Raw genomic sequence first — 14,533 nt, forward strand, 5'->3', positions numbered from 1 at the left:
TTTTTCAACACTAACACAAGTGCGAAAAGTGGTTTTTCAACACTAATACAAGTGCAAAAGTGGTTTCCTGCACCAACACAAGTGCGAAAAGTGGTTTTTCAACACAAACACAAGTGCGAAAAGTGGTTTTCAACACTATCACAAGTGCAAAAAGTGGTTTTCCACACTAATACAAGTGCAAAAGTGGTTTCCTGCACCAACACAAGTGCGAAAAGTGGTTTTTCAACACTAACACAAGTGCAACACTAACACAAGTGCGAAAAGTGGTTTTTCAACACTAACACAAGTGCGAAAAGTGGTTTTTCCACACTAATACAAGTGCAAAATTGGTTTCCTGCACCAACACAAGTGCGAAAAGTGGTTTTTCAACACTAACACAAGTGCGAAAAGTGGTTTTTCAACACTATCACAAGTGCAAAAAGTGTTTTTTCCACACTAATACAAGTGCAAAAGTGGTTTCCTGCACCAACACAAGTGCGAAAAGTGGTTTTTCAACACTAACACAAGTGCGAAAAGTGGTTGTTCAACACTAACACAAGTGCGAAAAGTGGTTTTTCCACACTAATACAAGTGCAAAAGTGGTTTCCGGCACCAACACAAGTGCGAAAAGTGGTTTTTCAACACTAACACAAGTGCGAAAAGTGGTTTTTCCACACTAATACAAGTGCAAAAGTGGTTTCCTGAACCAACACAAGTGCGGAAAGTGGTTTTTCAACACTAACACAAGTGTGAAAAGTGGTTTTTCAACACTAACACAAGTGCGAAAAGTGGTTTTTCCACACTAATACAAGTGCAAAAGTGGTTTCCTGCACCAACACAAGTGCGAAAAGTGGTTTTTCAACACTAACACAAGTGCGAAAAGTGGTTTTTCCACACTAATACAAGTGCAAAAGTGGTTTCCTGCACCAACACAAGTGCGAAAAGTGGTTTTTCAACACTAACACAAGTGCGAAAAGTGGTTTTTCAACACAATCACAAGTGCAAAAAGTGTTTTTTCCACACTAATACAAGTGCAAAAGTGGTTTCCTGCACCAACACAAGTGCGAAAAGTGGTTTTTCAACACTAACACTAGTGCGAAAAGTGGTTTTTCAACACTAACACAAGTGCGAAAAGTGTTTTTTCCCCACTAATACATGTGCAAAAGTGGTTTCCTGCACCAACACAAGTGTGAAAAGTGGTTTTTCAACACTAACACAAGTGCGAAAAGTGTTTTTCCACACTAATACAAGTGCAAAAGTGGTTTCCTGCACCAACACAAGTGCGAAAAGTGTTTTTTCAACACTAACACAAGTGCGAAAAGTGGTTTTTCAACACTAACACAAGTGCGAAAAGTGTTTTTCCACACTAATACAAGTGCAAAAGTGGTTTCCTGCACCAACACAAGTGCGGAAAGTGTTTTTTCAACACTAACACAAGTGCGAAAAGTGGTTTTTCAACACTAACACAAGTGCGAAAAGTGGTTTTTCAACACTAACACAAGTGCGAAAAGTGGTTTTTCCACACTAATACAAGTGCAAAAGTGGTTTCCTGCACCAACACAAGTGCGAAAAGTGGTTTTTCAACACTAACACAAGTGCAAAAAGTGGTTTTCCAACACTATCACAAGTCCAAAAAGTGTTTTTTCCACACTAATGCAAGTGCAAAAGTGGTTTCCTGCACCAACACAAGTGTGAAAAGTGGTTTTTCAACACTAACACAAGTGCGAAAAGTGTTTTTTCAACACTAACACAAGTGCGAAAAGTGGTTTTTCAACACTAACACAAGTGCGAAAAGTGGTTTTTCCACACCAATACAAATGCAAAAGTGGTTTCCTGCACAACACAAGTGCGAAAAGTGGTTTTCAACACAAACACAAGTGCGAAAAGTGGTTTTCAACACTATCACAAGTGCAAAAAGTGGTTTTTCCACACTAATACAAGTGCAAAAGTGGTTTCCTGCACCAACACAAGTGCGAAAAGTGGTTTTTCAACACTATCACAAGTGCAAAAAGTGTTTTTTCCACACCAATACAAGTGCAAAAGTGGTTTCCTGCACCAACACAAGTGCGAAAAGTGGTTTTTCAACACTAACACAAGTGCAAAAAGTGGTTTTTCAACACTAACACAAGTGCGAAAAGTGGTTTTTCAATACTATCACAAGTGCAAAAAGTGTTTTTTCCACACTAATACAAGTGCAAAAGTGGTTTCCTGCACCAACACAAGTGCGAAAAGTGGTTTTTCAACACTAACACAAGTGCGAAAAGTGGTTTTTCAACACTAACACAAGTGCGAAAAGTGGTTTTCCCACACTAATACAAGTGCAAAGGTGGTTTCCTGCACCAACACAAGTGCAAAAAGTGGTTTTTCAACACTAACACAAGTGCGAAAAGTGGTTTTTCAACACTATCACAAGTGCAAAAAGTGTTTTTTCCACACTAATACAAGTGCAAAAGTGGTTTCCTGCACCAACACAAGTGCGAAAAGTGGTTTTTCAACACTAACACAAGTGCGAAAAGTGGTTTTTCAACACTAATACAAGTGCAAAAGTGGTTTCCTGCACCAACACAAGTGCGAAAAGTGGTTTTTCAACACAAACACAAGTGCGAAAAGTGGTTTTCAACACTATCACAAGTGCAAAAAGTGGTTTTCCACACTAATACAAGTGCAAAAGTGGTTTCCTGCACCAACACAAGTGCGAAAAGTGGTTTTTCAACACTAACACAAGTGCAACACTAACACAAGTGCGAAAAGTGGTTTTTCAACACTAACACAAGTGCGAAAAGTGGTTTTTCCACACTAATACAAGTGCAAAATTGGTTTCCTGCACCAACACAAGTGCGAAAAGTGGTTTTTCAACACTAACACAAGTGCGAAAAGTGGTTTTTCAACACTATCACAAGTGCAAAAAGTGTTTTTTCCACACTAATACAAGTGCAAAAGTGGTTTCCTGCACCAACACAAGTGCGAAAAGTGGTTTTTCAACACTAACACAAGTGCGAAAAGTGGTTGTTCAACACTAACACAAGTGCGAAAAGTGGTTTTTCCACACTAATACAAGTGCAAAAGTGGTTTCCGGCACCAACACAAGTGCGAAAAGTGGTTTTTCAACACTAACACAAGTGCGAAAAGTGGTTTTTCCACACTAATACAAGTGCAAAAGTGGTTTCCTGAACCAACACAAGTGCGGAAAGTGGTTTTTCAACACTAACACAAGTGTGAAAAGTGGTTTTTCAACACTAACACAAGTGCGAAAAGTGGTTTTTCCACACTAATACAAGTGCAAAAGTGGTTTCCTGCACCAACACAAGTGCGAAAAGTGGTTTTTCAACACTAACACAAGTGCGAAAAGTGGTTTTTCCACACTAATACAAGTGCAAAAGTGGTTTCCTGCACCAACACAAGTGCGAAAAGTGGTTTTTCAACACTAACACAAGTGCGAAAAGTGGTTTTTCAACACAATCACAAGTGCAAAAAGTGTTTTTTCCACACTAATACAAGTGCAAAAGTGGTTTCCTGCACCAACACAAGTGCGAAAAGTGGTTTTTCAACACTAACACTAGTGCGAAAAGTGGTTTTTCAACACTAACACAAGTGCGAAAAGTGTTTTTTCCCCACTAATACATGTGCAAAAGTGGTTTCCTGCACCAACACAAGTGTGAAAAGTGGTTTTTCAACACTAACACAAGTGCGAAAAGTGTTTTTCCACACTAATACAAGTGCAAAAGTGGTTTCCTGCACCAACACAAGTGCGAAAAGTGTTTTTTCAACACTAACACAAGTGCGAAAAGTGGTTTTTCAACACTAACACAAGTGCGAAAAGTGTTTTTCCACACTAATACAAGTGCAAAAGTGGTTTCCTGCACCAACACAAGTGCGGAAAGTGTTTTTTCAACACTAACACAAGTGCGAAAAGTGGTTTTTCAACACTAACACAAGTGCGAAAAGTGGTTTTTCAACACTAACACAAGTGCGAAAAGTGGTTTTTCCACACTAATACAAGTGCAAAAGTGGTTTCCTGCACCAACACAAGTGCGAAAAGTGGTTTTTCAACACTAACACAAGTGCAAAAAGTGGTTTTCCAACACTATCACAAGTCCAAAAAGTGTTTTTTCCACACTAATGCAAGTGCAAAAGTGGTTTCCTGCACCAACACAAGTGTGAAAAGTGGTTTTTCAACACTAACACAAGTGCGAAAAGTGTTTTTTCAACACTAACACAAGTGCGAAAAGTGGTTTTTCAACACTAACACAAGTGCGAAAAGTGGTTTTTCCACACCAATACAAATGCAAAAGTGGTTTCCTGCACAACACAAGTGCGAAAAGTGGTTTTCAACACAAACACAAGTGCGAAAAGTGGTTTTCAACACTATCACAAGTGCAAAAAGTGGTTTTTCCACACTAATACAAGTGCAAAAGTGGTTTCCTGCACCAACACAAGTGCGAAAAGTGGTTTTTCAACACTAACACAAGTGCGAAAAGTGGTTTTTCAACACTAACACAAGTGCGAAAAGTGGTTTTTCAACACTAACACAAGTGCGAAAAGTGGTTTTTCCACACTAATACAAGTGCAAAAGTGGTTTCCTGCACCAACACAAGTGCGAAAAGTGGTTTTTCAACACTAACACAAGTGCGAAAAGTGGTTTTTCAACACTATCACAAGTGCAAAAAGTGTTTTTTCCACACTAATACAAGTGCAAAAGTGGTTTCCTGCATCAACACAAGTGCGAAAAGTGGTTTTTCAACACTAACACAAGTGCGAAAAGTGGTTTTTCCACACTATCATAAGTGCAAAAAGTGTTTTTTCCACACTAATACAAGTGCAAAAGTGGTTTCCTGCACCAACACAAGTGCGAAAAGTGGTTTTTCAACACTAACACAAGTGCGAAAAGTGGTTGTTCAACACCAACACAAGTGCGAAAAGTGGTTTTTCCACACTAATACAAGTGCAAAAGTGGTTTCCTGCACCAACACAAGTGCGAAAAGTGGTTTTTCAACACTAACACAAGTGCGAAAAGTGGTTGTTCAACACTAACACAAGTGCGAAAAGTGGTTTTTCCACACTAATACAAGTGCAAAATTGGTTTCCTGCACCAACACAAGTGCGAAAAGTGGTTTTTCAACACTAACACAAGTGCGAAAAGTGGTTTTTCAACACTATCACAAGTGCAAAAAGTGTTTTTTCCACACTAATACAAGTGCAAAAGTGGTTTCCTGCACCAACACAAGTGCGAAAAGTGGTTTTTCAACACTAACACAAGTGCGAAAAGTGGTTGTTCAACACTAACACAAGTGCGAAAAGTGGTTTTTCCACACTAATACAAGTGCAAAAGTGGTTTCCGGCACCAACACAAGTGCGAAAAGTGGTTTTTCAACACTAACACAAGTGCGAAAAGTGGTTTTTCCACACTAATACAAGTGCAAAAGTGGTTTCCTGAACCAACACAAGTGCGGAAAGTGGTTTTTCAACACTAACACAAGTGTGAAAAGTGGTTTTTCAACACTAACACAAGTGCGAAAAGTGGTTTTTCCACACTAATACAAGTGCAAAAGTGGTTTCCTGCACCAACACAAGTGCGAAAAGTGGTTTTTCAACACTAACACAAGTGCGAAAAGTGGTTTTTCCACACTAATACAAGTGCAAAAGTGGTTTCCTGCACCAACACAAGTGCGAAAATGGTTTTTCAACACTAACACAAGTGCGAAAAGTGGTTTTTCAACACAATCACAAGTGCAAAAAGTGTTTTTTCCACACTAATACAAGTGCAAAAGTGGTTTCCTGCACCAACACAAGTGCGAAAAGTGGTTTTTCAACACTAACACTAGTGCGAAAAGTGGTTTTTCAACACTAACACAAGTGCGAAAAGTGTTTTTTCCACACTAATACATGTGCAAAAGTGGTTTCCTGCACCAACACAAGTGTGAAAAGTGGTTTTTCAACACTAACACAAGTGCGAAAAGTGTTTTTCCACACTAATACAAGTGCAAAAGTGGTTTCCTGCACCAACACAAGTGCGAAAAGTGTTTTTTCAACACTAACACAAGTGCGAAAAGTGGTTTTTCAACACTAACACAAGTGCGAAAAGTGTTTTTCCACACTAATACAAGTGCAAAAGTGGTTTCCTGCACCAACACAAGTGCGGAAAGTGTTTTTTCAACACTAACACAAGTGCGAAAAGTGGGTTTTCAACACTAACACAAGTGCGAAAAGTGGTTTTTCAACACTAACACAAGTGCGAAAAGTGGTTTTTCCACACTAATACAAGTGCAAAAGTGGTTTCCTGCACCAACACAAGTGCGAAAAGTGGTTTTTCAACACTAACACAAGTGCAAAAAGTGGTTTTCCAACACTATCACAAGTCCAAAAAGTGTTTTTTCCACACTAATGCAAGTGCAAAAGTGGTTTCCTGCACCAACACAAGTGTGAAAAGTGGTTTTTCAACACTAACACAAGTGCGAAAAGTGGTTTTTCAACACTAACACAAGTGCAAAAAGTGTTTTTTCCACACTAATACAAGTGCAAAAGTGGTTTCCTGCACCAACACAAGTGCGAAAAGTGGTTTTTCAACACTAACACAAGTGCGAAAAGTAGTTTTTCAACACTAACACAAGTGCGAAAAGTGTTTTTTCCACACTAATACAAGTGCAAAAGTGGTTTCCTGCACCAACACAAGTGCGAAAAGTGGTTTTTCAACACTAACACAAGTGCGAAAAGTGGTTTTTCAACACTAACACAAGTGCGAAAAGTGGTTTTTCAACACTAACACAAGTGCGAAAAGTGGTTTTTCCACACTAATACAAGTGCAAAAGTGGTTTCCTGCACCAACACAAGTGCGAAAAGTGGTTTTTCAACACTAACACAAGTGCGAAAAGTGGTTTTTCAACACTATCACAAGTACAAAAAGTGTTTTTTCCACACCAATACAAGTGCAAAAGTGGTTTCCTGCACCAACACAAGTGCGAAAAGTGGTTTTTCAACACTAACACAAGTGCAAAAAGTGGTTTTTCAACACTAACACAAGTGCGAAAAGTGGTTTTTCAACACTAACACAAGTGCGAAAAGTGGTTTTTCAACACTAAAACAAGTGCGAAAAGTGGTTTTTCCACACTAATGCAAGTGCAAAAGTGGTTTCCTGCACCAACACAAGTGCGAAAAGTGGTTTTTCAACACTAACACAAGTGCGAAAAGTGGTTTTTCAACACTATCACAAGTGCAAAAAGTGTTTTTTCCACACCAATACAAGTGCAAAAGTGGTTTCCTGCACCAACACAAGTGCGAAAAGTGGTTTTTCAACACTAACACAAGTGCAAAAAGTGGTTTTTCAACACTAACACAAGTGCGAAAAGTGGTTTTTCAATACTATCACAAGTGCAAAAAGTGTTTTTTCCACACTAATACAAGTGCAAAAGTGGTTTCCTGCACCAACACAAGTGCGAAAAGTGGTTTTTCAACACTAACACAAGTGCGAAAAGTGGTTTTTCAACACTAACACAAGTGCGAAAAGTGGTTTTTCCACACTAATACAAGTGCAAAGGTGGTTTCCTGCACCAACACAAGTGCAAAAAGTGGTTTTTCAACACTAACACAAGTGCGAAAAGTGGTTTTTCAACACTATCACAAGTGCAAAAAGTGTTTTTTCCACACTAATACAAGTGCAAAAGTGGTTTCCTGCACCAACACAAGTGCGAAAAGTGGTTTTTCAACACTAACACAAGTGCGAAAAGTGGTTTTTCAACACTAATACAAGTGCAAAAGTGGTTTCCTGCACCAACACAAGTGCGAAAAGTGGTTTTTCAACACAAACACAAGTGCGAAAAGTGGTTTTCAACACTATCACAAGTGCAAAAAGTGGTTTTCCACACTAATACAAGTGCAAAAGTGGTTTCCTGCACCAACACAAGTGCGAAAAGTGGTTTTTCAACACTAACACAGGTGCGAAAAGTGGTTTTTCAACACTAACACAAGTGCGAAAAGTTGTTTTTCAACACTAACACAAGTGCGAAAAGTGTTTTTTCCACACTAATACAAGTGCAAAAGTGGTTTTCTGCACCAACACAAGTGCGAAAAGTGGTTTTTCAACACTAACACAAGTGCGAAAAGTGGTTTTTCAACACTATCACAAGTGCAAACAGTGTTTTTTCCACACTAATACAAGTGCAAAAGTGGTTTCCTGCACCAACACAAGTGCGAAAAGTGGTTTTTCAACACCGACACAAGTGCGAAAAGTGGTTTTTCCACACTAATACAAGTGCAAAAGTGGTTTTTCGAACACTATCACAAGTGCAAAAAGTGTTTTTTCCACACTAATACAAGTGCAAAAGTGGTTTCCTGCACCAACACAAGTGTGAAAAGTGGTTTTTCAACACTAACACAAGTGCAAAAGTGGTTTCCTGCACCAACACAAGTGCGAAAAGTGGTTTTTCAACACTAACACAAGTGCGAAAAGTGGTTTTTCAACACTATCACAAGTGCAAAAACTGTTTTTTCCACACCAATACAAGTGCAAAAGTGGTTTCCTGCACCAACACAAGTGCGAAAAGTGGTTTTTCAACACTAACACAAGTGCAAAAAGTGGTTTTTAAACACTAACACAAGTGCGAAAAGTGGTTTTTCAACACTAACAAAAGTGCGAAAAGTGGTTTTTCAACACTAAAACAAGTGCGAAAAGTGGTTTTCCACACTAATGCAAGTGCAAAAGTGGTTTCCTGCACCAACACAAGTGCGAAAAGTGGTTTTTCAACACTAACACAAGTGCGAAAAGTGGTTTTTCCACACTAATACAAGTGCAAAAGTGGTTTCCTGCACCAACACAAGTGCGAAAAGTGGTTTTTCAACACTAACACAAGTGCGAAAAGTGGTTTTTCAACACAATCACAAGTGCAAAAAGTGTTTTTTCCACACTAATACAAGTGCAAAAGTGGTTTCCTGCACCAACACAAGTGCGAAAAGTGGTTTTTCAACACTAACACTAGTGCGAAAAGTGGTTTTTCAACACTAACACAAGTGCGAAAAGTGTTTTTTCCCCACTAATACATGTGCAAAAGTGGTTTCCTGCACCAACACAAGTGTGAAAAGTGGTTTTTCAACACTAACACAAGTGCGAAAAGTGTTTTTCCACACTAATACAAGTGCAAAAGTGGTTTCCTGCACCAACACAAGTGCGAAAAGTGTTTTTTCAACACTAACACAAGTGCGAAAAGTGGTTTTTCAACACTAACACAAGTGCGAAAAGTGTTTTTCCACACTAATACAAGTGCAAAAGTGGTTTCCTGCACCAACACAAGTGCGGAAAGTGTTTTTTCAACACTAACACAAGTGCGAAAAGTGGTTTTTCAACACTAACACAAGTGCGAAAAGTGGTTTTTCAACACTAACACAAGTGCGAAAAGTGGTTTTTCCACACTAATACAAGTGCAAAAGTGGTTTCCTGCACCAACACAAGTGCGAAAAGTGGTTTTTCAACACTAACACAAGTGCAAAAAGTGGTTTTCCAACACTATCACAAGTCCAAAAAGTGTTTTTTCCACACTAATGCAAGTGCAAAAGTGGTTTCCTGCACCAACACAAGTGTGAAAAGTGGTTTTTCAACACTAACACAAGTGCGAAAAGTGTTTTTTCAACACTAACACAAGTGCGAAAAGTGGTTTTTCAACACTAACACAAGTGCGAAAAGTGGTTTTTCCACACCAATACAAATGCAAAAGTGGTTTCCTGCACAACACAAGTGCGAAAAGTGGTTTTTCAACACAAACACAAGTGCGAAAAGTGGTTTTCAACACTATCACAAGTGCAAAAAGTGGTTTTTCCACACTAATACAAGTGCAAAAGTGGTTTCCTGCACCAACACAAGTGCGAAAAGTGGTTTTTCAACACTAACACAAGTGCGAAAAGTGGTTTTTCAACACTAACACAAGTGCGAAAAGTGGTTTTTCAACACTAACACAAGTGCGAAAAGTGGTTTTTCCACACTAATACAAGTGCAAAAGTGGTTTCCTGCACCAACACAAGTGCGAAAAGTGGTTTTTCAACACTAACACAAGTGCGAAAAGTGGTTTTTCAACACTATCACAAGTGCAAAAAGTGTTTTTTCCACACTAATACAAGTGCAAAAGTGGTTTCCTGCATCAACACAAGTGCGAAAAGTGGTTTTTCAACACTAACACAAGTGCGAAAAGTGGTTTTTCCACACTATCATAAGTGCAAAAAGTGTTTTTTCCACACTAATACAAGTGCAAAAGTGGTTTCCTGCACCAACACAAGTGCGAAAAGTGGTTTTTCAACACTAACACAAGTGCGAAAAGTGGTTGTTCAACACTAACACAAGTGCGAAAAGTGGTTTTTCCACACTAATACAAGTGCAAAAGTGGTTTCCTGCACCAACACAAGTGCGAAAAGTGGTTTTTCAACACTAACACAAGTGCGAAAAGTGGTTGTTCAACACTAACACAAGTGCGAAAAGTGGTTTTTCCACACTAATACAAGTGCAAAATTGGTTTCCTGCACCAACACAAGTGCGAAAAGTGGTTTTTCAACACTAACACAAGTGCGAAAAGTGGTTTTTCAACACTATCACAAGTGCAAAAAGTGTTTTTTCCACACTAATACAAGTGCAAAAGTGGTTTCCTGCACCAACACAAGTGCGAAAAGTGGTTTTTCAACACTAACACAAGTGCGAAAAGTGGTTGTTCAACACTAACACAAGTGCGAAAAGTGGTTTTTCCACACTAATACAAGTGCAAAAGTGGTTTCCGGCACCAACACAAGTGCGAAAAGTGGTTTTTCAACACTAACACAAGTGCGAAAAGTGGTTTTTCCACACTAATACAAGTGCAAAAGTGGTTTCCTGAACCAACACAAGTGCGGAAAGTGGTTTTTCAACACTAACACAAGTGTGAAAAGTGGTTTTTCAACACTAACACAAGTGCGAAAAGTGGTTTTTCCACACTAATACAAGTGCAAAAGTGGTTTCCTGCACCAACACAAGTGCGAAAAGTGGTTTTTCAACACTAACACAAGTGCGAAAAGTGGTTTTTCCACACTAATACAAGTGCAAAAGTGGTTTCCTGCACCAACACAAGTGCGAAAATGGTTTTTCAACACTAACACAAGTGCGAAAAGTGGTTTTTCAACACAATCACAAGTGCAAAAAGTGTTTTTTCCACACTAATACAAGTGCAAAAGTGGTTTCCTGCACCAACACAAGTGCGAAAAGTGGTTTTTCAACACTAACACTAGTGCGAAAAGTGGTTTTTCAACACTAACACAAGTGCGAAAAGTGTTTTTTCCACACTAATACATGTGCAAAAGTGGTTTCCTGCACCAACACAAGTGTGAAAAGTGGTTTTTCAACACTAACACAAGTGCGAAAAGTGTTTTTTCCACACTAATACAAGTGCAAAAGTGGTTTCCTGCACCAACACAAGTGCGAAAAGTGGTTTTTCAACACTATCACAAGTGCAAAAAGTGTTTTTTCCACACCAATACAAGTGCAAAAGTGGTTTCCTGCACCAACACAAGTGCGAAAAGTGGTTTTTCCACACTAATACAAGTGCAAAAGTGGTTTCCTGCACCAACACAAGTGCGAAAAGTGGTTTTTCAACACTAACACAAGTGCGAAAAGTAGTTTTTCAACACTAACACAAGTGCGAAAAGTAGTTTTTCAACATTAACACAAGTGCGAAAAGTGGTTTTCAACACTAACACAAGTGCGAAAAGTGTTTTTTCCACACTAATACAAGTGCAAAAGTGGTTTCCTGCACCAACACAAGTGCGAAAAGTGTTTTTTCCACACTAATACAAGTGCAAAAGTGGTTTCCTGCACAAACACAAGTGCGAAAAGTGGTTTTTCAACACTAACACAAGTGCGAAAAGTGGTTTTTCAACACTAACACAAGTGCGAAAAGTGTTTTTCCACACTAATACAAGTGCAAAAGTGGATTCCTCCACCAACACAAGTGCGAAAAGTGTTTTTTCAACACTAACACAAGTACGAAAAGTGGTTTTTCAACACTAACACAAGTGCGAAAAGTGTTTTTCCACACTAATACAAGTGCAAAAGTGGTTTCCTGCACCAACACAAGTGCGAAAAGTGTTTTTTCAACACTAACACAAGTGCGAAAAGTGGTTTTTCAACACTAACACAAGTGCGAAAAGTGTTTTTTCAACACTAACACAAGTGCGAAAAGTGGTTTTTCCACACTAATACAAGTGCAAAAGTGGTTTCCTGCACCAACACAAGTGCGAAAAGTGGTTTTTCAACACTAACACAAGTGCAAAAAGTGGTTTTCCAACACTATCACAAGTCCAAAAAGTGTTTTTTCCACACTAATACAAGTGCAAAAGTGGTTTCCTGCACCAACACAAGTGCGAAAAGTGGTTTTTCAACACTAAAACAAGTGCGAAAAGTGGTTTTTCAACACTAACACAAGTGCGAAAAGTGTTTTTTCCACACTAATACAAGTGCAAAAGTGGTTTCCTGCACCAACACAAGTGCGAAAAGTGGTTTTTCAACACTAACACAAGTGCGAAAAGTGGTTTTTCAACACTAACACAAGTGCGAAAAGTGTTTTTTCCACACTAATACAAGTGCAAAAGTGGTTTCCTGCACCAACACAAGTGCGAAAAGTGGTTTTTCAACACTAACACAAGTGCGAAAAGTGGTTTTTCAACACTAACACAAGTGCGAAAAGTGGTTTTTCAACACTAACACAAGTGCGAAAAGTGGTTTTTCCACACTAATACAAGTGCAAAAGTGGTTTCCTGCACCAACACAAGTGCGAAAAGTGGTTTTTCAACACTAACACAAGTGCGAAAAGTGGTTTTTCAACACTATCACAAGTGCAAAAAGTGTTTTTTCCACACCAATACAAGTGCAAAAGTGGTTTCCTGCACCAACACAAGTGCGAAAAGTGGTTTTTCAACACTAACACAAGTGCAAAAAGTGGTTTTTCAACACTAACACAAGTGCGAAAAGTGGTTTTTCAACACTAACACAAGTGCGAAAAGTGGTTTTTCAACACTAAAACAAGTGCGAAAAGTGGTTTTCCACACTAATGCAAGTGCAAAAGTGGTTTCCTGCACCAACACAAGTGCGAAAAGTGGTTTTTCAACACTAACACAAGTGCGAAAAGTGGTTTTTTAACACTATCACAAGTGCAAAAAGTGTTTTTTCCACACCAATACAAGTGCAAAAGTGGTTTCCTGCACCAACACAAGTGCGAAAAGTGGTTTTTCAACACTAACACAAGTGCAAAAAGTGGTTTTTCAACACTAACACAAGTGCGAAAAGTGGTTTTTCAATACTATCACAAGTGCAAAAAGTGTTTTTTCCACACTAATACAAGTGCAAAAGTGGTTTCCTGCACCAACACAAGTGCGAAAAGTGGTTTTTCAACACTAACACAAGTGCGAAAAGTGGTTTTTCAACACTAACACAAGTGCGAAAAGTGGTTTTCCCACACTAATACAAGTGCAAAGGTGGTTTCCTGCACCAACACAAGTGCAAAAAGTGGTTTTTCAACACTAACACAAGTGCGAAAAGTGGTTTTTCAACACTATCACAAGTGCAAAAAGTGTTTTTTCCACACTAATACAAGTGCAAAAGTGGTTTCCTGCACCAACACAAGTGCGAAAAGTGGTTTTTCAACACTAACACAAGTGCGAAAAGTGGTTTTTCAACACTAATACAAGTGCAAAAGTGGTTTCCTGCACCAACACAAGTGCGAAAAGTGGTTTTTCAACACAAACACAAGTGCGAAAAGTGGTTTTCAACACTATCACAAGTGCAAAAAGTGGTTTTCCACACTAATACAAGTGCAAAAGTGGTTTCCTGCACCAACACAAGTGCGAAAAGTGGTTTTTCAACACTAACACAAGTGCAACACTAACACAAGTGCGAAAAGTGGTTTTTCAACACTAACACAAGTGCGAAAAGTGGTTTTTCCACACTAATACAAGTGCAAAATTGGTTTCCTGCACCAACACAAGTGCGAAAAGTGGTTTTTCAACACTAACACAAGTGCGAAAAGTGGTTTTTCAACACTATCACAAGTGCAAAAAGTGTTTTTTCCACACTAATACAAGTGCAAAAGTGGTTTCCTGCACCAACACAAGTGCGAAAAGTGGTTTTTCAACACTAACACAAGTGCGAAAAGTGGTTGTTCAACACTAACACAAGTGCGAAAAGTGGTTTTTCCACACTAATACAAGTGCAAAAGTGGTTTCCGGCACCAACACAAGTGCGAAAAGTGGTTTTTCAACACTAACACAAGTGCGAAAAGTGGTTTTTCCACACTAATACAAGTGCAAAAGTGGTTTCCTGAACCAACACAAGTGCGGAAAGTGGTTTTTCAACACTAACACAAGTGTGAAAAGTGGTTTTTCAACACTAACACAAGTGCGAAAAGTGGTTTTTCCACACTAATACAAGTGCAAAAGTGGTTTCCTGCACCAACACAAGTGCGAAAAGTGGTTTTTCAACACTAACACAAGTGCGAAAAGTGGTTTTTCCACACTAATACAAGTGCAAAAGTGGTTTCCTGCACCAACACAAGTGCGA

The sequence above is a fragment of the Myxine glutinosa genome, chromosome 2 (genome assembly GCF_964187855.1).
Source record: "Myxine glutinosa chromosome 2, kmMyxGlut1.1, whole genome shotgun sequence".
Taxonomy (NCBI): Eukaryota; Metazoa; Chordata; class Myxini; order Myxiniformes; family Myxinidae; genus Myxine; species Myxine glutinosa.